At 44.8% G+C, this 27,394-nt stretch overlaps 2 non-coding genes across 2 annotated transcripts; both read right to left on the reverse strand.

The window, feature by feature from the left end:
- Window positions 1–3,217: 3,217 nt before the first annotated feature.
- Window positions 3,218–3,299, reverse strand: trnal-uag (transfer RNA leucine (anticodon UAG)). The gene has a single exon. It is a non-coding gene; the product is annotated as a tRNA-Leu (tRNA).
- A 3,887-nt stretch (window positions 3,300–7,186) lies between these two features.
- Window positions 7,187–7,268, reverse strand: trnal-uag (transfer RNA leucine (anticodon UAG)). The gene has a single exon. It is a non-coding gene; the product is annotated as a tRNA-Leu (tRNA).
- Between the last annotated feature and the right edge of the window lie 20,126 nt (window positions 7,269–27,394).

The following is a 27,394-nucleotide window of genomic DNA, read 5'->3' on the forward strand; positions in this document are numbered from 1 at the left end:
AGGGCGCTGACAAGGTATCAAAGAGGATCATGGACTCTCTGAGGGTATCGGAGAAGTTAAGAGACAGAGCGTATCAGAGAAGGCAATGAGCTCAGGGAGAATTAAAGAGGATAAGGGGCGTTCAGGAGGTATCAGAGAGTCTCATGGATCCAGAGTTGTCATCTTCTAAACATTACCTTTCTTAATATTTAATAACAGCAAAAAATGAATCCGAATTGAACAGATAATCTGCTGTGTCCCACGTACAGGGAATGAAAAGATAGAATCGGGACGGGACTGGATGTTTGCCAGTGCTCACGGTTTTGTTTCACACAGCTCATTGTTGTTCCGTTAATATAACTGGATTTCATTAATTGAAGATAAGAGGTTGCACCTGGAACCCTTTGTGAGAAATAAAATGTAAACCACCCAACGTGGGGCTCGAACCCACGACCCTGAAAATCAGAGTCTCGTGCGCTAACGATTCGAGATAGCCGGGCCCACTGGCAGCATTCTGGCAGGAAGGGAGCAATTGGTTTTGCTTCATTGGGTCAATTTGTCTCACAGTCCGAGGAGAGTTCCTTCTGAAGACCCGATTTTTCAATCTGGAGTCTGTCTGTATTTTTTTACTTGTCATACAGCCCCGCGTTGAGCAATATGGGAACATCGGGACAGGAGAAGACCATTCAGCCCCTCGAACCTGCTGCGCTATTCAATTTGATCATGGGTGATCTGTACCTCAACTCCGCCCTGTGATATTGTGTTGGTTGCATTCACAAAGTACCAAATATCACGAAGGAAACAAAAAGGCACCGCTGGAAATCGACTCCAATATCTACCTATTTACTAGATAGTGTAGATAGTGTGCTTTGAAGAGCTAAACCACGGCGCCAAATCACAATACTAAAATACCACATCTCACTGATATCTGTCAGCTTCCTTTGAGCAGAGAAGGTGAGTTTGAGGAGTGTTGGGCCATTTTGAACTCATCCATTTCTTTTGTCTGTTTATCTGTGTTTCCCGATACTGTCTTTGTCTCTCGCTGTGTTTTTCTTTGTTTGTCCATCTGTGAGTTGATTCTGATTTAATGCATGTCCTTGTGTTTGTGTTTGTTTCTTACGTGAAATAAATGAGGAAATCAGACAATTCTCCCTTTGACACTGGGGAACTAAGCAGCCAAACTTATTGGCAAGATATTGTTTATTTTTAAGCATTATAAAGCTGCCATCTTGAATGATTTAGTTTCAGTTCTGTTCAAAAAGAAACTGTGACCACAACGTGTTTCAAACACATCGTTTTATAAGTTGTTGCCAGACACGTTCCGATTGCACCTCAAGGTGTGTCTCGGCAGGAAATGATTCGCTAGTTTAGTATTATTCAATTTGCATGAAATTAATGAATCGGAAATAATCGCTGCGACCATTACAATAGTATAAACCCTCCAACATTAACGGTAATTGAAGATGCTGAGAACAGTCTCGAATATTCTGCAGGATAATGAATATAAACAGAAGGAATAGTCGCTGATAGACTGGTTAGAATGTGGAACGCGCTACCACAAGGAATAGTTGAGGCAAATAGTCGAGATGCATTGAAGAGGAAGCCAGATAAGCCCATGAGGGAGAAAGTAATAGAAGGGTATCCTGACAGGGTGAGATAAAGTAGGGAGGGTGGATGCTCGGGTGGAGCTTAAACGCCGGCACAGGCTAGTTGGGCCGAATGGCCTGTTTCCGTGCTGTAGTTTCGATGTAATTCGATGAATATTATTTGGTGGTCTGCTCCCACGTGACGCTGATCAGCCTCAGCCTCAACTTCCTTCCCACCGACTGCAGAAACCTTGGGCGGGAGGTTCCACCGTTGGACTCGACACTCACTGCGGTTTTCCCCGCTCAGGTTCCCGTCTTGTTTGCAGCGCATTCTCTCAACAATCTGAGTGTCTCCTGTGAATTTGAATCCTCTCCCTGTGAAGAACAGGAGACAAAAAACGGCTAGAATTCATTTTACTTCGTTTTGTAAAAATCTCTCATTTATATTTTGATGCAACGCTTGTTGCTGTTTGTTGGAATCACGAATAATATTTCAGCGTAAATCAGATGTTGTGGCAGTTATTAATTACAAATATTTCTGTTTTCTTCAACGTTTATATGAATTGGAGATTTTTGACTGAAGATGCCCGCTTTATCCGGGACTTGGACCATTGACTTATCGCATTTCAATCAGTGCAAGTCCCTGAACAAGCGACTCAAGCAACTTTATTAGAATCATTAAATTATTCGGATTGGAGCCCACGCCTCCAGGGAAGATTGCGACCTGAACTCAGCACCTTACACCGGTTCTGCCATTCTGACCCCTGGAGCTGTTACAAGAAAGTCCAGAGAACTCTCAAGAAGGAGACTCATCATCTGCCTCGCACAAAATTCAATCTGCTGGACGCCTAGCTCTGCCAGACTGCATGTTCTTTCATATAGCTTTCCAATTGGACAAAACACTCTTCTGCCGTGCGAACATTGGTGCTTCAGAGGTACTATTCTTGCTTGTAGTGATTCTATTCCTGTAACAGTAGATCCTGAAGTGCAGGATGGAAAGTATCGTGTCTGAGTGGTCCAAGGCGCTGGTTTAAAGCTCGCGATAAATCCCACATTTTGTAGATGGATCAAAATCAAAGCCGATGGCTCCAAAACCGCAGCCTCCCTCCAGTGAACAAGTAATGCTGAAGCGCTGCTTTCAACCTCTCATCTGGTATTGGAACACGATAGGCCGGAGGAACCACTTGGCAACACCAATTAGGAGATGCCGTTTGAAGAACACCAATTGTTCCTTCAACTCCGTTCGAATTGTTCACAAGCAAAACGATTGTTTGTTCCAAGTGGGAATCGAAATCACAATCTCGGCATTCCCCGAGCCTTTTTTGGTATCCGAATACCGCCTATTTACCTGTCCCACTCAGCTGGAAAAGATACGGACATGAGCCGCACTTCCCAATGAAAACGTGTCTTGTCCCTTTGTTGAAACGAATCCTGGATTAAGCCCAAAAGTCTCTCTGGGTATATGGTATGGCATCGCACCGCTGCAAAAAATTGATAGCGGCACGGACACAATGGGCCGAATGGTCCACCTTTGTGCAGGAACTCTCCATGATCCTCATTGCTGTACTTTTCGCTTCTTTTGCATTCTCCGCTGGACGACACTGCACCAGGATTTTCTGTGAATTCGTCAAAATAAACATTGCTACTAACCCTGACAGAAGTGGGATTCGAACCCACGTCCCCGCAGAGACTGGAGCCTAAATCCAGCGCCTTAGACCGCTCGGCCATGCTGTCACGAAATAAGCCGATCATTAATGAAACATGAGGCTAGTGATTGAAATCCGGCTTTCTTGCTCTTTGTCTTCTGGGTCCAGTGCTTTTGAATTGTGCAAGAAGGAATTTAAAGGGCTTTCTGAGCCCTTCCTGCATTTAACACTTGATCAAAAAACTTGTCATCGAGCCCGACGTTGATAAATGTCGAAAATTGGGGACAGGAGAAGACTATTCAGCCCCTCGAACCTGCTGCGCCATTTAATTCGATCAGGGGTGATCTGTGCATCAAATCTATTTCCCCGACTGTGACACATATCCCTTGATACACTTTCGGGGAAAATTCCATCGATCTCAGTCTTCAAAATGTGAAATGACCCAGCATCTACAGCCTTTTGTTGAAAAGAGTTCCAGATTTCTACGATACTTTCTGTGATAAAGTGCTTCGTGATTCATCAGCTGAATGGTCTTGCTCTGCTTTTCAGATTAAGCCCCCTCATTCTGGATTCTCCCAACAGAGAAAGCTGCCGAAACCCGAGATTGGACTATAAACCTGTAAATCTTCTGAGAAGGTATCAGGGAGTTTAATGGCTTCTTCGTGGTGATCCCGTAGGGCAAGGGGATCTGAGATAGGGGAACGGATTGTCAGAGGGTGTCAGAAAATGTAAGGGGTCTCCGGGCATATCAGTGTGGTGGGGGCATTCAGGGTATCAGAGAACGTAAAGGGCGCTGACAAGGTATCAAAAAGGATCATGGACTCTCTGAGGGGATCGGAGAAGGTAAGAGACAGAGCGTATCAGAGAAGACAATGAGCTCAGATTGAATTAAATAGGGAAACGGGCGTTCAGGAGGTATCAGAGAAGCTCATGGATCCAGAGTTGTCATCTTCTAAACATTACATTTCTTAATATTTAATAACAGCAAAAAATGAAGCCGAATTGAACAGATAATCTGCCGTGTCCCACGTGCAGGGAATGAAAAGGTAGAATCGTGACGGCACTGGATATTTGCCAGTGCTCATGGTTTTCTTTCACACAGCTCTTTGTTGTTCCGTTTCAAAAACTGGATTTCATTAATTGAAGATAAGAGGTTGCACCTGGAACTCTTTGTGAGCAATAAAATGTGAACCACCCAACGTGGGGCTCGAACCCACGACCCTGAAATTAAGAGTCCAACGCGCGAAATCGCTGGGCCCACTGGCAACATTTGTTGCCTCTTCTGGCAGGAAGGGAGCAATTGGTATTGCTTCATTGGGTCAATTTGTCCAACAATTCCAGGAGTGTTCCTTCTGAACACCCGATTTTTCAATCTGGAGACTGTCTGTGTTTTTTCACCTGTCATACAGCCCCGCGTTGAGCAGTACGGGAACATCGCCACAGGAGAAATACATTCAGCCCCTCCGAACCTGCTGAGCTGTTCAATTTGATCATGGGTGATCTGGACCTCAACTCCGCCCTGTGATATTGTGTTGGTTAAATTCACAAAGTACCAAATATCACGAGGGAAGCAAAAAGGCACTGCTGGAAATCGACCCCAAGTTCTACCTATTTACTAGATAGTGTAGATAGTGTGCTTTGAAGAGCTAAACCACGGCGCCAAATCACAATACTAAAATACCACATCTCACTGATATCCGTCAGCTTCCTTTGATCAGAGAAGGTGAGTTTGAGGAGTGTGGGGCCATTTTGTACTCATCCATTTCTTTTGTCTGTTTCTCTGTGTTTCCCGATACTGTCTGTGTCTCTCGCTGTGTTTTTCTTTGTTTGTCCATCTGTGAGTTGATTCTGATTTAATGCATGTCCTTGTGTTTGTGTTTGTTTCTTACGTGATATAGATGAGGAAATCAGACAATTCTCCCCTTGACACTGGGGAACCAAGCAGCCAAACTTAATGGCAAGATATTATTTATTTTTAAGCATTATAAAGCTTCCATCTTGAATGATTTAGGTTCAGTTCTGTTCAAAAAGAAACTGTGACCACAACGTGTTTCAAACACATCGTTTTATAAGTTGTTGCCAGACACTTTCCGATTGCACCTCAAGGTGTGTCTCGGCAGGAAATGTTTCACTAGTTTAGTATTATTCAATTTGCATGAAATCGGAAATAATCGCAGCGACCATTACAATGGTATAAACCCCTCCAATATTAACGGTAATAGAAGATGCTGAGAACAGTATCGAATATTCTGCATGATAATGAATATAAACAGAAGGAATAGTCGCTAATAGACTGGTTAGAATGTGGAACGCGCTACCACAAGGAATAGTTGAGGCAAATAGTCGAGGTACATTGAAGAGGAAGCCAGATAAGCCCATGAGGGAGAAAGTAATAGAAGGGTATCCTGACAGGGTGAGATAAAGTAGGGAGGCTGGATGCTCGGGTGGAGCTTAAACGCCGGCAGAGACCAGTTGGGCCGAATGGCCTGTTTCCGTGCTGTAGTTTCGATGTAATTCGATGAATATTATTTGGTGGTCTGCTCCCACGTGACGCTGATCAGCCTCGGCCTCAACTTCCTTCCCGCCGACTGCAGAAACCTTGGGCGGGAGGTTCCACCGTTGGACGCGACACTCACTGCGGTTTTCCCCGCTCAGGTTCCCGTCTTGTTTGCAGCGCATTCTCTCAACAATCTAAGTGACTCCTGTGAATTTGATTCCTCTCCCTGTGAAGAACAGTCGACAAAAAACGGCTGGAATTCATTTTACTTCGTTTCATAAAAATCTCTAATTTTATTTTGATGCAACGCTTGTTGCTGTTAGTTGGAATCATGAATAATATTTCAGCGTAAATCAGATGTTGTGGCAGTTATTAATTAAAAATATTTCTGTTTTCTTCAACGTTTATATGAATTGGAGATTTTTGACTGAAGATGCCCGCTTTATCCGGGACTTGGACCATTGACTTATCGCATTTCAATCAGAGCAAGTCCCTGAACAAGCGACTCAAGCAACTTTATTAGAATCATTAAATTATTCGGATTGGAGCCCACGCCTCCAGGAAAGATTGCGACCTGAACCCAGCACCTTACACCCGTTAGGCCATTTTGACCCCTGGAGCTGTTACACTAAAGTCCAGAGAACTCTCAAGAAGGAACCGCATCATCTGCTTCGCGCAAAATTCAATCTGCTGGACGCCGGTCTCTGCCAGACTGCATGTTCTTTCATATAGGTTTCCAATTGGAAAAAACACTCTTCTGCCGTACGAACATTGGTGCTTCAGAGGTCCTATTCTTGCTTGTAGTAATTCTGTTCCTGTAACAGTAAATGCTGAAGTGCAGGATGGAAAGTATCGTGTCTGAATGGTCTGAGGCGCTGGTTTAAAGCTCCAGATAAATCCCACATTTTGTAGATGGATCAAAATCAAAGCCGATGGCTCCAAAACCACAGCCTCCCTGCAGTAAACAAGTAATGCTGAAGCGCTGCTTTCAACTTCTCATCTGGTATTGGAACACGATATGCCGGAGAAACCACATGGCAACACCAATAAGGAGATGCAGTTTGAAGAACACCAATTGTTCCTTCAACTCCGTTCGAATTGTTCACAAGCAAAACGATTCTTTGTTCTAAGTGGGAATCGAACTCACAATCTCGGCATTCCCCGAACCTTGACTGACATACAAATACCGCGTATTCACATGCCCAACTCTGCTGGAAATGATGCAAACGGGAGCCGCCCTGACCTATGAAAACGTGTCTTATCCCCTTGTTGAAACGAATCCGGTGACATGATACAGAATCGCAACGCTGCAAAAATTTGAAAGCGGCACGGACACGATGGGCCGAATGGTCCACCTTTGTGCAGCAACTCTCCATGATCCTCATTGCTGTACTTTTCGCTTCTTTTGCATTCTCCGCTGGACGACACTGCACCACGATTTTCTGTGAATACGTCAAAATAAACATTGCTACTAATCCTGACAGCAGTGGGATTCGAACCCACGTCCCCGCACAGATTGGAACCTAAATCCAGCGCCTTAGACCGCTCGGCCATGCTGCCACGATATAAGCTCATCGTTAATGAAACATGAGGCTAGTGATTGAAATCCGGCTTTCTTGCTCTTTCTCATCTGGGTCCAGTGCTTTTGAATTGTGCAAGAAGGAATTTAAAGGGCTTTCTGAGCGCTCACTGCATTTAACACTTTTTCAAAAAACTTGTCATCGAGCCCGACGTTGATAAATGTCGAAAATTGGGGACAGGAGAAGACTATTCAGCCCCTCGAACCTGCTGCGCCATTTAATTCGATCAGGGGTGATCTGTGCATCAACTCTATTTCCCCGACTATGACACATATCCCTCAATACACTTTCGGGCAAAATTCCATCGATCTCAGTCTTCAAAATATGAATTGACCCAACATCTACAGCCTTTTGTTAAAAAGAGTTCCAGATTTCTACGATACTTTCTGTTATAAAGTGCTTCCTGATTTATCAGCTGAATGGTTTTGCTCTACTTTTCAGATTAAGCCCCCTCATTCTGGATTCTCCCAATAGCGAAAGCTGCCGAAACCCGAGATTGAACTATAAACCTGTAAATCTTCTGAGAAGGTATCAGGGAGTTTAATGGTTTCTTCGTGGTGATCCGGTAGGGCATGGGGATCTGAGATGGGGGGAACGGATTGTGAGAGGGTGTCAAAGAATGTAAGGTGTCTCCGGGCATATCAATGTGTAAGGGGCACTCAGGGTATCAGAGAACGTAAAGGGCGCTGACAAGGTATCAAAAAGGATCATGGACTCTCTGAGGGTGTCGGAGAAGGTAAGAGACAGACCGTATCAGAGAAGGCAATGAGCTCAGGGAGAATTAAAGAGGGAGAGGGGCGTTCAGGAGGGATCAGAGAGGCCCATGGATCCAGAGTTGTCATCTTCTAAACATTACATTTCTTAATATTTAATAACAGCAAAAAATGAATCCGAATTGAACAGATAATCTGCCGTGTCCCACGTGCAGGGAATGAAAAGGTAGAATCGGGACGGGACTCGATGTTTGCCAGTGCTCACGGTTTTCTTTCTCACAGCTCATTGTTGTATCCGTTTTTTATATCTGGATTTCATTAATTGAAGATAAGAGGTTGCAGCTGCAACCCTTTGTGAACAATAAAATGTGAACCACCCAACGTGGGGATTGAACCCACGACCCTGAAATTAAGAGTCTCATGTGTTTAATGACGAGAGATAGCTGGGCCCACTGGTAACATTAGTTACCTCTTCTGGCAGAAAGGTACCAATTGGTTTTGCTTCATTGGGTCAATTTGTCCAACAATCGAAGGGGACTTCCTTCTGAACACCTGATTTTCAATCTGGAGTCAGTCTGATATTTTTTACCAGTCAGACAGCTCCACGTTGAGCAGGACGGGAACATGGGGACAGGAGAAGACCATCCAGCCCTTCGAAGCTGCTGCGCTATTTAATTTATCATGGGTGATCTGGACCTCAACTCCGCCCTGTGATATTTTGTTGCTTAAATTCACAAAGTTGTAAATATCACTTCGGAAACAAAAAGGACACACGCTGGGAATCAAACCCAGGATCAGCTGTTTAGTTAGATAGTCGCATTAACCAGCTAAGACACGGCGCCAAATCACATTGATAAAGCACCACATCTTCTCACTGATATGTGAGCTTCCTTTGAGTCGAGACGGTGAGTTTGAGGATTGTGGCGCCATTTTGTCTTCATCCATTTCTTTTGTCTGTTTCACTGTGTTTCCCGATCCTCTCTGTGTCTCTCGCTCTGTTTTTCTTTGTTTGTCCATCTGTGACTTGATTCTGATTTAATGCATGTGTTTTTGTTTGTGTTTGTTCCTTACGTGGAATAAATGAGGAAATCAGACAATTCTCCCTTTGACACTGGGGAACTGAGCAGCCAAACATAATAGCAAGATATTGTTTATTTTGATACAGTAAATAAAATCCCATCTTGAATGATTTAGGTTTAGTTCTGTGCAAACAGAAACTGTGGCCCCAACCTGTTTCAAAGACGTCGCTTTATAAGTTGTTGTCAGACACTTTACGATTGCACCTCAAGGTTTGTTTAATATCGGCAGGAAATGTTTTGCTAGTTTGTATCGTTCAATTTGCATGAAATTAATGAAATCGGAAATAATCGCAGCGACCATTACAACAGTCTAAACCCTTCCAATATTAAAGCTAATAGAAGATGTTGAAAACAGTATCGAATATTCTGCAGGATAATGAATATAAACAGAAGGAATAGTCGCTAATCGACTGGTTAAAATGTGGAACGCGCTACCACAAGGAATATTTGAGGCAAATAGTAGAGATGAATTGAAGAGGAAGCCAGATCAGCCCAAGAGGGAGAAAGTAATAGAAGGGTATCCTGACAGGGTGAGATAAAGTAGGCAGGGTGGAGGCTCGTGTGGAGCTTAAACGCCGGCAGAGACCAGTTGGGCCGAATGGCCTGTTACTGTGTTGCAGTTTCGATGTAACTCGATTAATATTATTTGGTGTTCAGCTCCCACGTGACACAGATCAGCCTCAGCCTCAACTTCCTTCCCGCCGACTGTTGAAACCTTGGGCGGGAGGTTAAGCCGTTCGACTCGACACTCACTGCGGTTTTCCCCGCTCAGCTTCCCGCCTTGTTTGCAGCGCATTCTCTCAAAAATCCAAGTGTCTCCTGTGAATTTGAATCCTCTCAATGTGAAGAACAGGAGACAAAAAAACGGCTCGAATTCATTCTACTGCGTTTCGTTAAAATCCTTCGTTTATATTTTGATGCAAAGCTTGTTGCTGTTAGTTTGAAACATGAATAATATTTCAACGTAAATCAGATTTTGTGGCAGTTAGTAATTAAACATATTTCTGTCTTTTTCAACGTTTATATGAATTGGAGATTTTTGACTAAAAATGCTTGCTTTATCCGGGACTTGGACCCTGGACTTATCGCTTTTAAATACGTAAGCAAGCAACTCACGCAAGTTTATTAGAATCATAGAATTATTGGGATTGGAGCCCAAGCCTGCAGGGAAGATTGCGACCTGAACTCAGCAACTTACACCCGTTAGGCCATTCTGACCCCTGGAACTGTTACACTAAAGACCAGAGAACTCTCAAGAAGGAGCCGCATCATCTCCTTCGCACAAAATTCAATCTGCTGGACGTCCAGCACGTTCTTTCATACAGATTTCCAACTGGACAAAGCACTCTTCTGCCGAGCTATTATTCTTGCTTGTAATAATTCTGTTCCTGAAATGCAGGATGGAAAGTATCGTGTCTAAGCCGCTGGTTTAAACCTCCAGTTAACTCCCACATATGAAGATAGATCAAATCATAGCCTATGGGATACTGGGATTTATTAATTAAAAAAGCAAGGAAGTTGCTCCAACACGTAACCTCAATGGTATTATTTTGAGGGGGGAGTAAGAGGCCTGAAACGTTTTTCTTCAACACCCAAACCTAAGTTGAGTAAAGTTTCCCAGTGCTTATTCTGGGCTTATATCTGCTTTACACATCCTGCACCACTCTCCTTCCCTGTAATAAACCTTCTTTACCCTCGCAGTTCAGCGACCGCTCTATCCACACAGCAACACATTCGGATATCAAATACAGAAACCATCCCCACCAACCCCAGCTCTTTTCGAAAGCTGCCAATCAGCTCATTGATTGCTCAGCTGAAGCAGCCAGTTCGGTAGAGATTGAAAGCAATGTGACCTAAAATGTATGGTACAAGCACAAAAAGACAAGATTAAAGGGATAAATAGATCAATTAAATAATATGGAAGAAAGCTGAGGGGGAGGCTAAGTAATGTTTAAGAACGATATTTAAATCGATGAACTACATTCTATTAATATTGCAGTAATCAGGCAAGTCTGAATTTCCCTGTACCATTTTTAATATTAAGTATTTCTTGAGCATTTAGCGTGTGAGGTGAAACGTTTAGCAATTGGCCAGAGCAGGGATGCTGCCATTGAAAGATTTAAAGGCATCTTGACACGAGGATATCAGTCCGAATTCAACCACCTTCTGTTCCCACCACCTGCCCAGATACTGTGTGCAGCCATTCAGGCCTAGTTATTACAACAGCAACAACAACTTGTATAATACAACGCCTTAAATGGGGAAAAAAAAACATCCTGAGGGGCTTCAGGGTGGGGCGAGGAAAAAGTTAAGCCAAGGAAGGAGATATTAGGAGGGGTGACAAAAAGCTCGGTCAAGGAGAGCGGGCGTTTTGCTCTCAAGATTGGAGGAGAGGGGAGAGGGAAGGGAAAGGATAAAGGAAAACGACATCTACCTGGAAGGAGGGAGATTGACCGACACATTCACATTCATCCCAACCTCGATTGCGTGGGGGTGGTTCTATTTATCAACACATCAAAGGAGGTGGAAGAAGAGGTCTGCGTTTGGGGCAATTTTCTGTATCTTCTTTTGGGCTTTTTTGATTCGCCTGGAAAAGACAAGATCTAGGAAGAGGTTGATGAGAGGGAGGGGGAGAAAATAAGACACAAGGTCTAAAATGGGGAGGTGATTCATATTTGATAAACACCACCGTTGTCTGGCCGAAGTTTTCCTGCAAAACGCTTCCTGTGGAGTACTGAGCCTGGGCTGTTCCAGCCGTCTGAGGTGACGAGATCTCTTCCACCCGTCCACTCCCACAAGAAGACAATATCGGCCAACGGGAAAGTGTATCCCACCTAACTCACCGTTCCCGACTTCGTCAGATACCCACTCTCCTTCCCTCTCTCTCTGTGGAGAGAGCACCGTTTTTTGTTTGTTTAGGGAAGTGAGAAAGCACCTCTCCCAACTCGGATTGAGGTGTTGCCTCTTGTAAAGCCTCCAGAATACAAGGGCCATTTTACAACCAGGCTTGAGACTCGGGGTGAGTGCAGCTCCGAATAGTTATCGATATGGCGGCTCCACCTTGGCCTGTGCCGCGTCCTGGCCTCCACAACTCCTCCTGCTGCCTCGGCACCTTTCTGGGGAAGAGATGTTGGTTTGTGATGTGGGTTTGTGATGTGCTGTTTCGGATGTGGGTTCGTGATGTTAGTGAGATGTGGTGGTGTGATGTGTGGTTGTGATGTGGGTTGTGGTGATGTGGGTTTGTGATGTAAGTTGTGATGTGCGATTGAGATGTCAGTTGAGATGTGGGTTTTGATGTGGGGTTGAGATGTGTCGAGAGGCCAGGGCCATGGGATAGTAAGGTTAATGGGCTTAAATGTGCTTTTTTCTCCGGTACTTACCCCAATTCACTCTGCAGATAGAATCGAATCGTCTCCAACAATTATCCTTTCACGCCATCCATAATTTTGTGGTGGAGAATTTGTAGCCGGCATGTGTAAAAGTCTATGATTACTGCGAGACAGGTCGTGCCCCTCAAACAGTGCACTTCCACCTCTCCCTGTCAAATCCTCGGGTGTTTTTTCCCTTCCATCACGCTCGGTCCAATCTCTGGGTGTTTATTACGTTCGCTCTCACCCTGTCCAATCCTCGTGTGTTTATTCATTTCGATCTCTCTCTCTGCAACATAGGAGCATAGGAACAGGAGGAGGCCATTCAGCCCCTCGTGCCTGCTCCGCCATTTGATAAGTCCATGGCTGATCTGTGATCTAACTTCATATACCTGCCTTTGCCCCATATCCCTTAATACCTTTGGTTGACAAAAAGATCAATCTCAGATTTAAATTTACCAATTGAGCTCGTATCAATTGCCGTTTGCGGAAGAGAGTTCCAAACTTCTACAACCCTTTGTGAGTAGAAATGTTTTCTAATCTTGCTCCTGAAAGGTCTGGCTCTAATTTTTAGACTGTGCCCCCCACTCCTAAAATCCCCAACCAGCGGAAATAGTTACTCACATCCACCCTATCTGTTCCCCTTAATATCTTACAAACTTCGATCAGATCACCCCTTAACCTTCGAAACTCTGTAGAACACAACCCCAATTTGTGTAATCTCTCCTCGTAACTTAACCCTTGAAATGCGGGTATCATTCTAGGAAACCTACGCTGCACTCCCTGCAAGGCCAATATGTCCTTCCGAAGGTGCAGTGCCCAGAACTGCTCACAGTACTCCACGTGCTGACTCACCAGAGTTTTGGATAGCTGCAGCATAACTTCTGCCCCCTTGTGCTCAAGTCCTCTAGATATAAAAGCCAGCATTCCATTAGCCTTATTGATTATTTTCTGCACCTGTTCATGACACTTCAATGATCGATGTACTTGAACCCCTAAGTCCCTTTGGACATCCACTGTTTTTTTTTAACTTTTTACCATTTAGAAAGTACCCTGTTCTATTCTTTTTTTGATCCAAAGTGGATGACCTCACATTTGTCTACATTGAATCCCATTTGCCACAGTTTTGCCCATTCACCCAATACATCAATATCACTTTGTAATTTTATGTTTTCATCTACACTACTTACAATGCCACCAATCTTTGTGTCATCGGCAACCTTAGATATGAGACATTCTATGCCTTCATCTAACTTGTTATTAAATATTGTGAATAATTGAGGCACCAAGACAGGTCCCTGCGGGACTCCACTAGTCACATCCTGCCAATGTGAGTACCTCCCCATTATCCCTACTCTCTGTCGCCTTTCGCTCAGCCAACTTCCTTACCAAGTCCGTACTTTTCCCTGGGCTTCTATCTTAGCTAACAGTCTCTTATGTGGGACCTTATCAAATGCCTTCTGGAAGTCCATATAAATTACATCCATTGACATTCCCCTGTCCAATACTTTAGTCACCTCTTCAAAAAATCCAATCAGGTTTGTCAGGCACGACCTACCTTTCACAAATCCATGCTGGCTCTCTCTGATTAACTGAAAATTCCCGAGGTGTTCAGTTACCCTGTCCTTTATTATAGACTCCAGCATTTTCCCCACAACAGATGTTCGGCTAACTGGTCTATCATTCCCCTGTTTCCGCCTTTCTCCTTTCTTAAAAAGCGGAGTGACATGTGCAATTTTCCAATCTAGAGGGGCAGTTCCTGAATCTAGAGAACTTTGAAAGATTATAGTTAGGGCATTCGCAATGTGCTCACCTACTTCCTTTAAAACCCTGGGATGGAAACCATCTGGTCCTCGGGATTTGTCACTCTTTAAGTGCTATTCTTTTCTTCATTATTGTTTCTTTACTTATGTTAATTTTATCGAGTCCCTGTCCCCGATTCAATATAAGTTTTATTGGTATTTCCGGCATGCTATCCTCTGTTTCGACTGTAATTACTGACGCAAAGTAATTGTTCAACATGTCCGCCATTTCTCCATTATCAATGACAATATCCCCACTTTCCGTTTTTAAGGGGCCAACACTGCTCCTGACCCCCTTCTTTTTCCTAATAGAACTAGAAAAGTTCTTCATATTGGTTTTGATATCCCTTGCGAGTTTCTTTTCAAACTCTTTTTTGTAGCTCTAACTGTCTGTTTTGTGACCCTTTGTTGATATTTGTATCTTTCCCATTCGCCAGGATGTGTGCCATTTTTTGCCTTTGTGTATGCCCTTTCCTTATGTCTTACACTGTCTGTTATCTCTTTAGTTGTCCATGGCTGTTTTTTTTTGGTAAGTAGAGTTCTTGCCCCTCAGGGGTATAAACCGATTCTCCATCACGTTAAACGTTTCTTTAAACATTCCCCACTGATCATCAGTCGTTTTACCCATTAACAGATTTGCCCAGTTTACTGTGGACAGTCTCTGTCTCATCCCATTGAAGTCGGCCTTGCCCAAGTCTAGAATCTGAGCAGCTGATTCAATTTTTTCCCTTTCAAACATTACATTGAACTCGATTATATTATGATCACAATTGGATCGATGTTCATGCACAGTTAAGCCGTTAACTAAATCTGGTTCATTACTCATTACTAAATCTAGTATGGCTTGCCCCCTTGTTGCCTCCAGGACATACTGCTGTAGAAAACTAACCGGACACACTCAAGAAATTCGCTGCCTTTCTGACAGTTGCTAGTCTGCTTTTCCCAATCTATGTGAAGGTTAAAGTCCCCCATTAAGACCACGATGCCTTTCTTACATGCTTATCCAAACTCTGCATTTATGCAATCTAGCACTTCAGAACTGCTGCCAAGGCTCCTATATACAACACCCACAATAGTCTTAGATTCTTTCCTATTTCTCAATTCAACCCATAAGGTCTCTGTTGGCTGCTTACCCCTCGTTATATCCCCCTTTACCATTGAAGTGATTTCATCTCAAATCATTAAGGCTACTCCTCCCGCTCTTTCATTTTCCCTGTCTCTCCTGTAGACCTTATAACCCGGTATATTTAGTTCCCAATCCTGACCATCCTGCAGCCAAGTCTCAGTAATAGCTATCATGTCATACCCTCCAATTTGAATTTGAACCTGTAGTTCATTTAATTTATTCCTTATACTCCGTGCATTTGTATATAGAACTCTTAGGTGTCCACACATCCTAGCCTGGCCTTCAGCCTTGATGCTGGGTTAATCGCCTTACGCCTTCCAGTTTTTATTTTATCTGTCGTGCCTAAAGTACACTTTCTTTATGCTGCTCTACGCTTTTTCCTTTCACTTGTTCTTGATAAAGTGTTTGTACTATTTGTATTGTAGATTTCCCATGGGTCTTCCCCTCTCTTGCTGCTTTCAACTTTACTCCTTTCTGACTCCCCGCTCAGGTTCCCATCCCCCTGACACTCCAGTTTAAACCTTCCCCAACAGCACTAGCAAACACCCCCGCGAGGACATTGGTCCCGGTCCTGCTCGGGTGTAACCCGTCCCGCTTGTACAGGTCCCACCTTCCCCAGAACCGGTCCCAATGTCCCAGGAATCTAAATCCCTCCCTCCTAAACCATCCCTGCAGCCACGCATTCATCCTGTCTATTCTCCTGTTCCTATACTCACTAGCACATGGCACTGGTGGTAATCCTGAGATCACTACCTTTGAAGTCCTGCTTTTTAATTTATCTCCTAACTCCTTAAATTCACCTTGCAGGACCTCATCCCTTTTTTTTACCTGTGTCGTTGGTACCGATATGGACCACGACTACTGGCTGTTCACACTCCCCCTCCAGAATGCCCTGCAGCCGCTCCGTGACATCCTTGACCCGAGCACCCGGGAGGCAACATACCATCCTCGAGTCAAGTTTGCGGCCGCAGAAACGCCTATTTGTTCCCCTGAAAATTGAATCCCCTATCACTATAGCCCTGCCACTCTTCTTCCTCCCCTCCTGTGCAGCAGAGCCACCCGTGGTTCCCCGAACTTGGCTCTTGCTGCTTTCCACTGATAAGCCATCTCCCCCAACAGTATCCAAAGCAGAATATCTGTTTGAGAGGGTGATGGCCCCAGCGGACTCCTGCTCTACCTGCCTAGTCCTTTTGCTCTGCCTGGCGGTCACCCATTTCCTTTCTGCCTGCGTAATCTTTAACTGCGGTGTGACCACCTCACTGAACGTGCTATGCACGATAGTCTCAGCATCGTGGATTCTCCACAGTGAGCCCACCCGCAGCTCCAGCTCCGAAAGACGGTTAGACAGTAGCTGCAGCTGGACACACTTCCTGCACACATGGCCACCAGGGACATTGGTATTGTCCATGACTTCCCACATCGAACTGGAGCAGCATATCACGGGTGCGAACCAGATTGCACCCAGTCACCCCTGAGTGATCGCAGATTGCAGCCAGGCATCCCACAGTGCTCCCATTCATCCCAGAGAGCAGCCAAGCAGCCCAGATTGCACCCAGTCACACGAGAGTGATCCCAGAGTGCACCCAGTCACCCAAGAGTGATCCCAGATTGCAGCCAGGGATGCCAGAGTGCACCCAATCACACAATATTGATCCGAATATGCAGCCCGGCATCCCAGAGAGCACCCAGTCACCCCAGAGTGATCCCAGTATGGAGCCAGGGAGCCCAGAGTGCACTCAGTCACCCCAGCGTGATCCCAGAGGGCGGCCAGGCATCCGCGAGTGCACCAAGTCATCCCAGATTGATCCCAGAGTGCTGCCAGGGATATCAGAGTGCAACCATTCACCCCAGAGTGATCCCAGAGTGCAGCCAGTGATCCCAGTGTGCTCCCGGTCACCCCGAGTGATCTCAGAGTGCAACCCGGCATCCCGGAGAACAACCTGCCACCCCAGAGTGATCCCAGAGTGCAGCCAGGGCTACTAGAGTGCACCCAGTCACAGCAGAGTCATTCAAGAGTGCAGCCAGGGTTACTAGACTGCACCCAGTCACCCCAGAGAGTTGCCCTCCAAGTCACACACCATTCCGACTTGGAAATATATCGCCGTTCCTTCATCGTCGCTGGGTCAAAATCCTGGAACTCCCTTCCTAACAGCACTGTGGGAGAACCGTCACCACACGGACTACAGCCGTTTAAGAAGGCGGCTCACCACCACCTTCTCGAAGGCAATTAGGGATGGGCAATAAATGCCGGCCTCGCCAGCGACGCCCACATCCCATGAACGAATAATTTTAAAAAATGACATCGATTTATGCACACCCATAGATTGTATTTGCACACCGTCATGTTAGCAGTCCTGAACAAAATCCACACACCGAAAGTCTCAGTCTTTATTCAGATGCTGCCAGTCCTGTTATGCATTTTGAGCAGTTCCTTTCCTGTGATGTGATGATTCTGGGTGCCGGGTGTGGGTAATTGGATTTGCTGCAGTCATGCTGCCGCGGACAGGTGATGGCTGATTCTGACGGTGCCTGACACCCGGTGGGAGTGGGCGGGGATTTGGTGATCTGAAATAAATGAAACGGTGCATGAGAACATTTCATAAGATAAACATCCACCTCTTGGTCATCAGAGCTCGTGGCGCAAAGGTATCGCGTCTGACTCCAAATCAGTAAAGCTGCGTATTCAAATCACGTCTGGATCAGAGATGTTTTTTAGCGCAGGGAGGAGTCTGAATAATTCCGGAATTCAAATTGCATGCCCTTTTTCACAATGAACAGAACCCTGATCTGAATTCAGGCTCACTGGTTCCGCAGTGTCAGGGAGAGAAGCGTCTGATTCCATCATTTATTAATTGTAAGAAACATACACAAACACACTTATTAATTCAAATTCAGCCTGCAGCTCTACACGCACAGAGATAAACACAGCCAGAGAGACAGGCGGTATCGGCAAACACCGGGAAATAGACACGAGAAATAGACAAAACGGTTTCTCAGAGAGTTGCCTGTACCTCCACAGTCCAATGAAAGGGCTTTTGTTTTTCGCTATCTTTCCACACCTTGGAATTCAGGGGAATCTGGTACTTGGTTTGTGGGACAAGACACGGCCGCGATGGCCCGAATGGTCTGCCTCTGAGCTGTCTCCTTCCACGATTTTCAACTCAGCCCCTGGGCGGAGCCAACAGCCGCCTCGTTGAAATAGCAGAACAAATGGAAATCCTTCAACTGGCTCGGCTAGCTCATTGAGTCAAGCATAAGATTCATATTTTCAGGTTCGTGGGTTCGAGCTCCACGTTGGGTAAGCTCTGTTTTAAACTTTTCCGCTGCTTTCACGTGTGAACCCTCCGCGTGCAAGAGACGAGTCTGTAAGTGCCGCGTCGTGTGCAATGGTCAAAACTTTAAAAGGAGAAAGAAAGTGTTTGGAGTTCAGATACACAAATCTCTCTGATGTTCCTGAGATTTTGTCAGAGGTTGCTGCCTCCCCTACATCTCTTGCCCTCTTACGAGGCACTTGCTCCGGTTTCAATTTACAAACTGGGTGAGTTGGTGATCGGGTGTCAGAGACCAAGTTGGTGATCTCAGTCGGAGACTCAGCGGCCCCAGGTGAGACAGAGAAAAAAAAATCAGTCAGGGCCCGGCCCCAATCTGCGGATGTGGAAGAAAACAAGGGACAAGGGACAAGGGTGCCAACAAAGCCGGCCACAGTCACAGAATCAGAAAGGCTACTTCCTGGGGGGAGGGCGGCCGGTTCACGTGGAAAAAGATCCGGACGAGAATGATCTGATTCATTAAGTTCGGGGAGCGAAATTAGGGATCTCCTTCGGAACGTTAATTACTTGAACATGATGACTGGTCAGTTCCCCTCTGTCCAGTATAAGTCACCAGCGGTTTTTTGTGGGGTAGTGATTACCAGTTCGCTTTACACGCGAACGGCCCTGCTTTCGATCCTGGGCGGACAATTTATGTTGCAATTGCTGTTTACATTCTATATTAATGACTTAGATGAGGGGACCGAGTGCAACGTATCCAAGTTTGCTGATGATACAGAGGTAAGTGGGAAAGTAAGCCGTGAGGAGGACGCAAAGGGAGGTGGACAGATTAAGCGATTGGGTAAGAAGGTGGCATTTGGAGTATCAGGTGGAAAAATGTGAAATTGTCCACCTTGGTAGGAAGAATAGAAAAGCAGAATATTTTTAAAAGGTGAGAGTCCAATAAATGTTGTTATTCAGAGGGAGTTGGGTGTACTTGTAAACGAATCGCAGTAAGTTAGCATGCAGGTACAGCAAGCAATTAGGAAAAAAATGGTATGTTGGCCTTTATTGCAAGGAGGTTGCAGCAGAAGAGTTAGGAAGTCTTGCTGCAATTAAATAGGGCTTTGGTGAGAACACACCTGGAGTACTTTGATGTAGTGTACATGGATTTTAGCAAGGTCCCACATGGCATACTGGTCAAAAAAGATGTGATTGCACTAGAGAGGGTACAGAGGAGATTTACGAGGAGGTTGCCAGGGCTGTCGAATTTTGGCTGTGAGGAAAGATTGGATAGGCTGGGGTTGTTTTCTTTGGAACAGAGGAGGCTGAGGGGTGATTAATGAGGTGTACAAAATTATGAGGGGCCGAGATAGAGTGGACAGGAAGGACCTATTTACCTTAACAGAGAGGTCAATAAACAGGGGGCGTAGATTTAAAGTGATTGGTAGAAGGATTAGAGGGGACATGAGGAGCAATCTTTTCACCCAGAGAGTGGTGGGGGTCTGCAACTCACTGCCTGAAAGGCTGGTAGAGGCAGAATCCCTCGTTACATTTAAAAAATACTTGGTTGTGCACCTGAATTGCCGCAACCGACAAGTCTACGGACCAAGTGCTGGAAAGTGGGATGAGGCTGGGTGGCTTATTTTCGGCCGGCGCGGAGGCGATGGGCGGAATGGCCTCCTTCTGTGCCGTAAATTTGCTATGATTCTACAAAATTGGCACTTGTTTTTGTAACCGCAAATTCCCTGAACCGGAATCGAACCCGCGTTGGGGCGGTGAGAGCGTCCACCAGGGAAGGCATTTCAGATTTCGCAATATATCTGGGAGTGTTTGTATTCGGCACAAATAATATTTCTGGTTTCATCACTCTGTTAGTTGCAAATTGATTTACATGTATCTGTATTATGTATTTATTTATTGGGGTGTTTATATTGTAAAGCTACTTTTGGCGCTGAAAAGAGTCTGTATAATTCCTCAATTAATGCTTTATTTGAGTTTTCACAATAACAAGTCTGTCTCACTGGTTCCCCAGTGTCAGGGAAGGAAGCGTCTGATGCCCTCTTTTATTTAATGTTACAGACAGAAGACAAACACTCGTATTCGTTCAAAATCAACCTGCAGGTGGACACACACACACAAATAAACACAGCCAAAGAAAAAGACGTTATCTTTAGATTGTTGCACATGGACGCCCAGGGACGAGTTTACTGCAATGAAAGACAAGAGTGGGTTGGCTTTTCAAGACCAGCGAGCTCAGTTGGTAGAGCATGCGATTCGTAATCTCAGAGTCGTGTGTTCAAGCCCCACGTTGCGCGATTTCTGTTCTAAACTTTTTATGTTGCTTTCAGGGGAGAGCCCCACCTCTGACTTCCACCACCCCCTTGCAGTGTCACCGCGCACATTCTGGCCGCGCCCGCGCTGCTTTTTCTCTGTCTCACCCGGGATCGCTGAGACTGCTGTGCCGTGATCACCAACTCACGCAGTTTGTAAGTTTAAACCGGAACAGATGCCTCGCAAAATGCAAGAGAAGTAGGGAAGGCTGCAACCTCTGACAAATTCTCATTTCCATCAGAGAGGTTTGTGTATCTGTACCCCCAACACTTTCTGCACCTTTTAAAAGTCTTGACATTCACTGCACAGGACGCGGCACCGAGAGTCTCTTGAACTCACAGTGATGCGTCGGGCCGTTTTCACCCGGAAACCAGCTGCTGCGATATTGTGATATTGTCCTGGACTCCCTCACCAGCTTGTCTGTCTACCTTTCAAAATCCAGAAAAGCCTTCTATATTCCAGGGAATACAAGTATGTAACCGCTCCTCATAATTTAACCCTTCGATCCCTGCTCACATTCTGGTAAATCTGGGCTGCGCTCCTTCCAAGGCCAGTATACCCTTTTAGAGTAAAAGGGTATAAAATTTGAAATGAGCGTCACTGAGGATCAGTTTTCTCTCCCTCAAAGTTATCTGTTTAGTGAATTAAAGATGCAGCATTTAAAGAAGAAGGGAGCAGCCACTATCGCCCTTTTTGGCAGGAGAAAAAATCTCCTCCTTGGATGTTTATGGAGAGCAGGTTCCGACAGAATGTTCCCGCTCGGGAACCTTTCGCGTGTAAAGCAAACGTGATAACGGCTACACTACGGAAACCGCTGCTTTTTTATTAAAAACAATGGGGAACTGACTTAGTCTCCTGTCTCTGATTTGGAATGTGTTGCTTCTCCGTTCAGCAACACTTAATATGTTGCAACACAGAAGGAGATTATTCGGCCCATCGTGCCAGTGCTAGCTCTTTGAAAGAGCTATCCAAGTAGTCTCACAACCCATAAGCTCTTTCCTCATAAGCCCTGCAATTTTTTCTCCTTCAAGTATTTATCCAATCCCCTTTTGAAAGCTACTATTGAATCTGTTTCCACCGCCCTTTCAGGCAGCGCATTCCAGATCATAACAACTCGCTGCGTAAATTAACTTCCCTCGTGTCCTCTCTGGCTCTTTTGCCAATTACCTTAAATCTGTGTCCTCTGGTTACCGACCCTTCTGCCACTGAAAACATTGTTTTCCTCATTTACTCCATCAAAATCCCTTCATGATTTGGAACACCTCTATCAAATCTCCCCTTAACCTTTTCTACTCTAAGGGGATATTCCCAGCTTCTCTATTCTCGACACATAACTGAAGACCCTCATCCCTGGTACCATTCTAGTAAATCCCCTCTGCACCCTCTCCAAGGCCTTGACATCTTTCCTAAAGTGTGGTGCCCAGAATTGAACACAATACTCCAGCTGCAGCCTAACCAGTGTTTTATAAATGTTTAGCATAACTTTGTTGCTTTTGTACTATGCCTCTATTAATAAAGACCATTTCACCAGGCTGTCTATGTCCTCCTGAAGTCTGATACTATCCACCACATTGTTTACTACATTCCCGAATTTCATGTCATCTGCAAACTTTGAAATTATACCCTGTATACCCAAGTCCAGGTCATCAATGTATGTATCAAAAATGAAAACTTTTTGCACTGTGACGTGTGTGATTTTAGCCTAGTTTATGTAACCTCTTCTCATAATTTAACGCATTGCACCCTGGTAACAATCTGGTGAATCTGTGCTGCACTCCTTCCAAGGCCAATATATCCTTTCAGATTAAAAGGGTATAAACTTGAAATAAGTCTCACTGTGGATCATTTTTCGCTCACTCAAAGTTATCTGTTGATTGAAATAAAAGAAAGAGCTTTGAAAGAATAAGGAAGCAGCCACTCTCGCCCCTTTTGACAAGCCTATTTTGTGGCACTTTGTCAAACGCCTTTTGAAAGGCCTTTTACACAACATCAACCACATTGCCCTCATCGACCCTCTCTGTTAACTCATCACAAAAACTCAATCATGATTTGCCTTTAACAAATCCACAGTGGCTTTATATTATCAATACACACTTCTTCAAATGACTATTAATTTTGTCCCAGATTATCATTTCCAAAAGCTTCCCACCTCCATGGTTCAACTGGCTGGCCTGTAGTTGCTAGGTTTATCCTTGCACACTTTTTTGAACAGGGGTGTAACATCTGCAATTCTCCAGTCCTCTGGAACCTAAACCTAAGAAGGATTGAAAGACTATGGCCAGGACCTCTGCAATTTACATCCTTACTTCCCTCAGCAACCTGGGATGCATCCCATTCGGACCAGGTGACTTATCTACATTAAGAACAGCTAGCCTTTCTAGTACCTTTCTTTATCAATTTTCACCCCATCCAGTATCTCAAAACATCCCCTTTTACTGTGACTTTGGCAGCATGTTCTTCCTCAGTAAAGACAGATGCAAAGTATTTATTTAGTACATCTGCCTCCATGCGTAGATCTCCTTTTTGGTCCCTAATCGGTCTTACCTCTCCTCCTACTAACCGTTTACTATTATTATGCCTATAGAAGACATTTAATGACTTGATGAAGGAACCGAGTGTTATGTATCCAAGTTTGCTGATGATACAAAGCTAGGTGGGAATGTAAGCTGTGAGCAGGACACAAAGAGTCTGCAAAGGGATATATACAGGGATATATGTAGAAAGAAAAGAAAAACCGAATGTTTTTAAATGGTGAGAAACTATTAAATGTTGATGTCCAGAGAGACTTGGGTGTCCTGGACATCTGAACTCCAGGTTGAGCTAACCTAGTGTAACATACATAACCTGATGACGGACAAAGGCTAAATAAACATTACGACATTAAACAAACCTTCGTGATTTCTGAGAGTCAGCAAAGTGGGATGGTTTACGACCATGAGTTAAGATCAGCGGTGCTTACATACAGAACAATGCAGCCGAATCGTATAAAGATCGGGCATGCTCCCTTCTCAAATGTTCAAGCTCTCAATAGGGGACAGTCAGAAGTCCATTGCCACAGGCAGTCTGCAAATGTCAGGTCTGATCGACCTGGATTCGCAGACAGGTCAGGTTGTGTTGATTGCTTGTGATTAATGTAATCTGTGGACAGTTGTATTATAACTATAATACCGTTGAATGTAATGTTGAAGACAGCTGGAGTGCAACTCTGTTGTAAGTCAATCAATTAAACTTGCAATTTTGTAACCACTCGGGCTAAAATCAAGCGGAAGTTGTTGTTGATGGATTAGCAACCCATAGTTGCGACAGTAACGGGAGAAATCCGCGAACAAACATTCACTTTATATATAAACATCACACCCATAGTTTATATTTTCACACTCTCTTTTTTTGCAGTTCTGACCAAAATCCAAACATCGAAAGTCTAAGTGTTTTTCAGAAGTTTCCCGTCCTGTTATGTATCTTGAGCAGTTTCCTGCATCCTTTGCCTGTGACGTGATAATTCAGGGTGCAGGATGAATGTAATTGGATTTGCTGCAGTCCGCTGACAGCAGGCGATGGAAGCGAGCGCCGTGCTGCCGCTGACAGGTGAAGGCAACTTCTGATGCTGCCTGACATCCGGTAAAAGTGGGCGGGGATTTGAAAGCCAACCCATTGCACCAATATTGGAGAAATAAAGCGGTGCTTGATAAACATTCACATAAACAAACACTTATAAGTATGCACATATCTTGTGGCGCAACGGTAGCCCGTCTGACTACAGTATTAGAAAGTTGCGTGTTCAAATCACGTCGGGGTTCCGCATTTTCCTTCGAGCTGGTTTGTACAATTCCGCAATTAATGTTTTCTTTGCGTCTTCACAATTAACAGAACCCTGCTCTAAATTCTGCCTCTGGTTCCCCCGTGTCAGGGAGGGAAGCACCTGATGGCCTCATTTATTTAATGTAACAAACAGAAGACAAACACACGTCTTCTTTCAAAAAACAACCTGTAGGTGGACACATAGTGAGATAAACACAGGGCAGAGATGCAGACAGTATCCGGAAACACCGGGAAATAGACAAGAGAAATGGATTGAGTACTTTGTGATCCGAAAATTGTCTGAATCTCCACGGTCAATGAAAGGGTTTTTGTTGGTCGGTCTCCCATTGCACCTTAGAATTCAGGAGAACTTGGCAGGTGATTGTTTAGGTTCCCTTGTCTGCCACCAGCGAAAAAGGTTTGTCGATCCCACCCGAACCAACTCCTTTCAAAAATCCACTCTGTTCAAAGCCAATATATCTATCCAGATAAAAAGGGAATAAAACTTGAAATGAGCGTCACTGTGCATCAGTTTTCTCAAACTCAAAGTTATCTCTTTAATGAAGTAAAAGATGCAGCTTTTAAAGAACAAGGGAGGAGCCACTGTCTCCCTTTTCGGCAGGAGAAGAAAATCCGTCAGGATGATTATGGAGACCAAGTTCCAACATAATGTTTCCACCTGGGATTGAACCGGGACTTTTCGCGTGCAAAGCGAACAAGGATAACGATTACACTGTGGAAACCGGTGGCATCCCACTCAACACAATGAGTAACTGAATGGTGTCTACTCTCTGCTCTTATTTGGCATGTGTTGTTTCAAGTACAGCAAGAGATACAGACAGTGGCTGCTTCACCTTTTCTTTAAGAACTCTTCCCTTTACTTCAATAAGTAAATAACTTTGAACAAGAGAAAACTGATCTGCAGCGACGCTCATTGCGAGAGCATGAGATCTCAGGGTGGTGGGTTTGAGCCCCACGTTGGGCGAGTACCGTTTCAAACTTTTATGCTGCTTCCCCCGATGAGCCCCAGCTCTGACAACCCCCCCCCCCCCCCCACTTCGCAACCTGCACCCCCACCCCGTCTCACCGCGCACGAAAGGGGCCGCGCCCGGGCTGAATCTCTCCAATTTGGTGTCCGCCCCTGTCGCAGCATGAAATGGTCCTTATCAAAGTCACAATTGATATCCGATGTGACTTCCACCATGATAAACTATCCCTCCTCATCCTTCTCAAGTACAATATCTCACCGTGCTGTTATGCTGTTCGACTAGTTTCCTCTCTCTGCTCCTGTTTGGAATGTGTTGCTTTTCTGTCCGACAACACTTAGTATCATCGTATTATGTTTGTCCACAAGATGAGATAATTCGGCCCATCGTGCCTGTGCCGGGTCAAACGCACGGATTCGTTCAAAGTTAGTTCAAAGAGAGATAGACAAAGTGCTTTGTTCGCAGAAAATTGCCTGAACCCTCACAGTCTACAGCTTTCCTCCTCGCTATCAACCACGCGGCCTATTTTTGTTTCACCCGCAAATTTCGTAATCATGCCCCCTACGTTTAAGTCCAAATCGTTAATGTATACCACAAAAAGCAAAGGACCTGATACCGAGCCTTGCGGCACCCCACTGCAAACAGCCTTCCAGCCGCAAAAACACCCGTCGACCATTACCCTTTGCTTCCTGCTGCTGAGCTAATTTTGGATCCAACAAGCCACATTGCCTTGGATCCCATGGGCCTTTAATTTTTGACCAATCTGCTTTGTGGGAACTTTTTCAAAGACTTGCTAAATTCCGTTCCGACGACATCAATTGCGCTACCCTCATCGATCCTCCTTATCAACTCGTCGAAAAATTCAACCAAGTTAGTCAAACACGACCTCCCCTTAACAAATCCGTGCTGACTGTCCATGATAAGTCCATGCCTTTCTCAGTGACAGTTTATCCTGTCCCTCAGAATTGATTCCAATAATTTGGAAATGGAGTCTTCTGCTTGCTACAATAAGAGATAAGGCGGCTGAGTGCACATAAGCCCGGCTAGCTCAGTCAGTAGGGTATGATACTTTTAATTTCAAGGTCGTGGGTTCGAGCCCCACGTTAAAAAAATGCCATTTTAAACTTTTGTGCTGCCTTCACTGGCGAACAGTGCAGAAATGATGGAGAATGAAAAACCCAAATGCTCGTCAGAATGGCCGAGTGGTCTAAAGCACTGCGTTCATGTCGCAGTTTTTTATGGAGGCGTGGGTTCGAATCCCCCTTCCGACGTTTCCCATTTTTACTGCTCCATGGAAATATTTTATTTGCGGATTGGGCTGCAGCTAATTTTTCTGCCAAGTCGATTTGCTCCTCCCACAAAAGCAACTGGCTTTGTCATGGATTTGTGACTTGAGAAGTTTTGAACGGTGAAATGTTTGACATATTAATGACCTGGACAAAGAAATAGAACAGCAGTGGGAAACATTTAAAACGGTGATCAATAACGTCCAGGAGAAATATATCCCACTGAAATACAAGAACAAACTAGCCAGAAAAGATACACCAGGGATGAATAAAGAAATACGGGCAAAATTGAAACGATTGAAAAAGGCACAAACTAGACAATAAAGGAGAGGATGACAAATGGGAATTTGAGAAGACTGGGAAAGA

Source organism: Heptranchias perlo, unplaced genomic scaffold (genome assembly GCF_035084215.1).
Source record: "Heptranchias perlo isolate sHepPer1 unplaced genomic scaffold, sHepPer1.hap1 HAP1_SCAFFOLD_73, whole genome shotgun sequence".
Taxonomy (NCBI): domain Eukaryota; kingdom Metazoa; phylum Chordata; class Chondrichthyes; order Hexanchiformes; family Hexanchidae; genus Heptranchias; species Heptranchias perlo.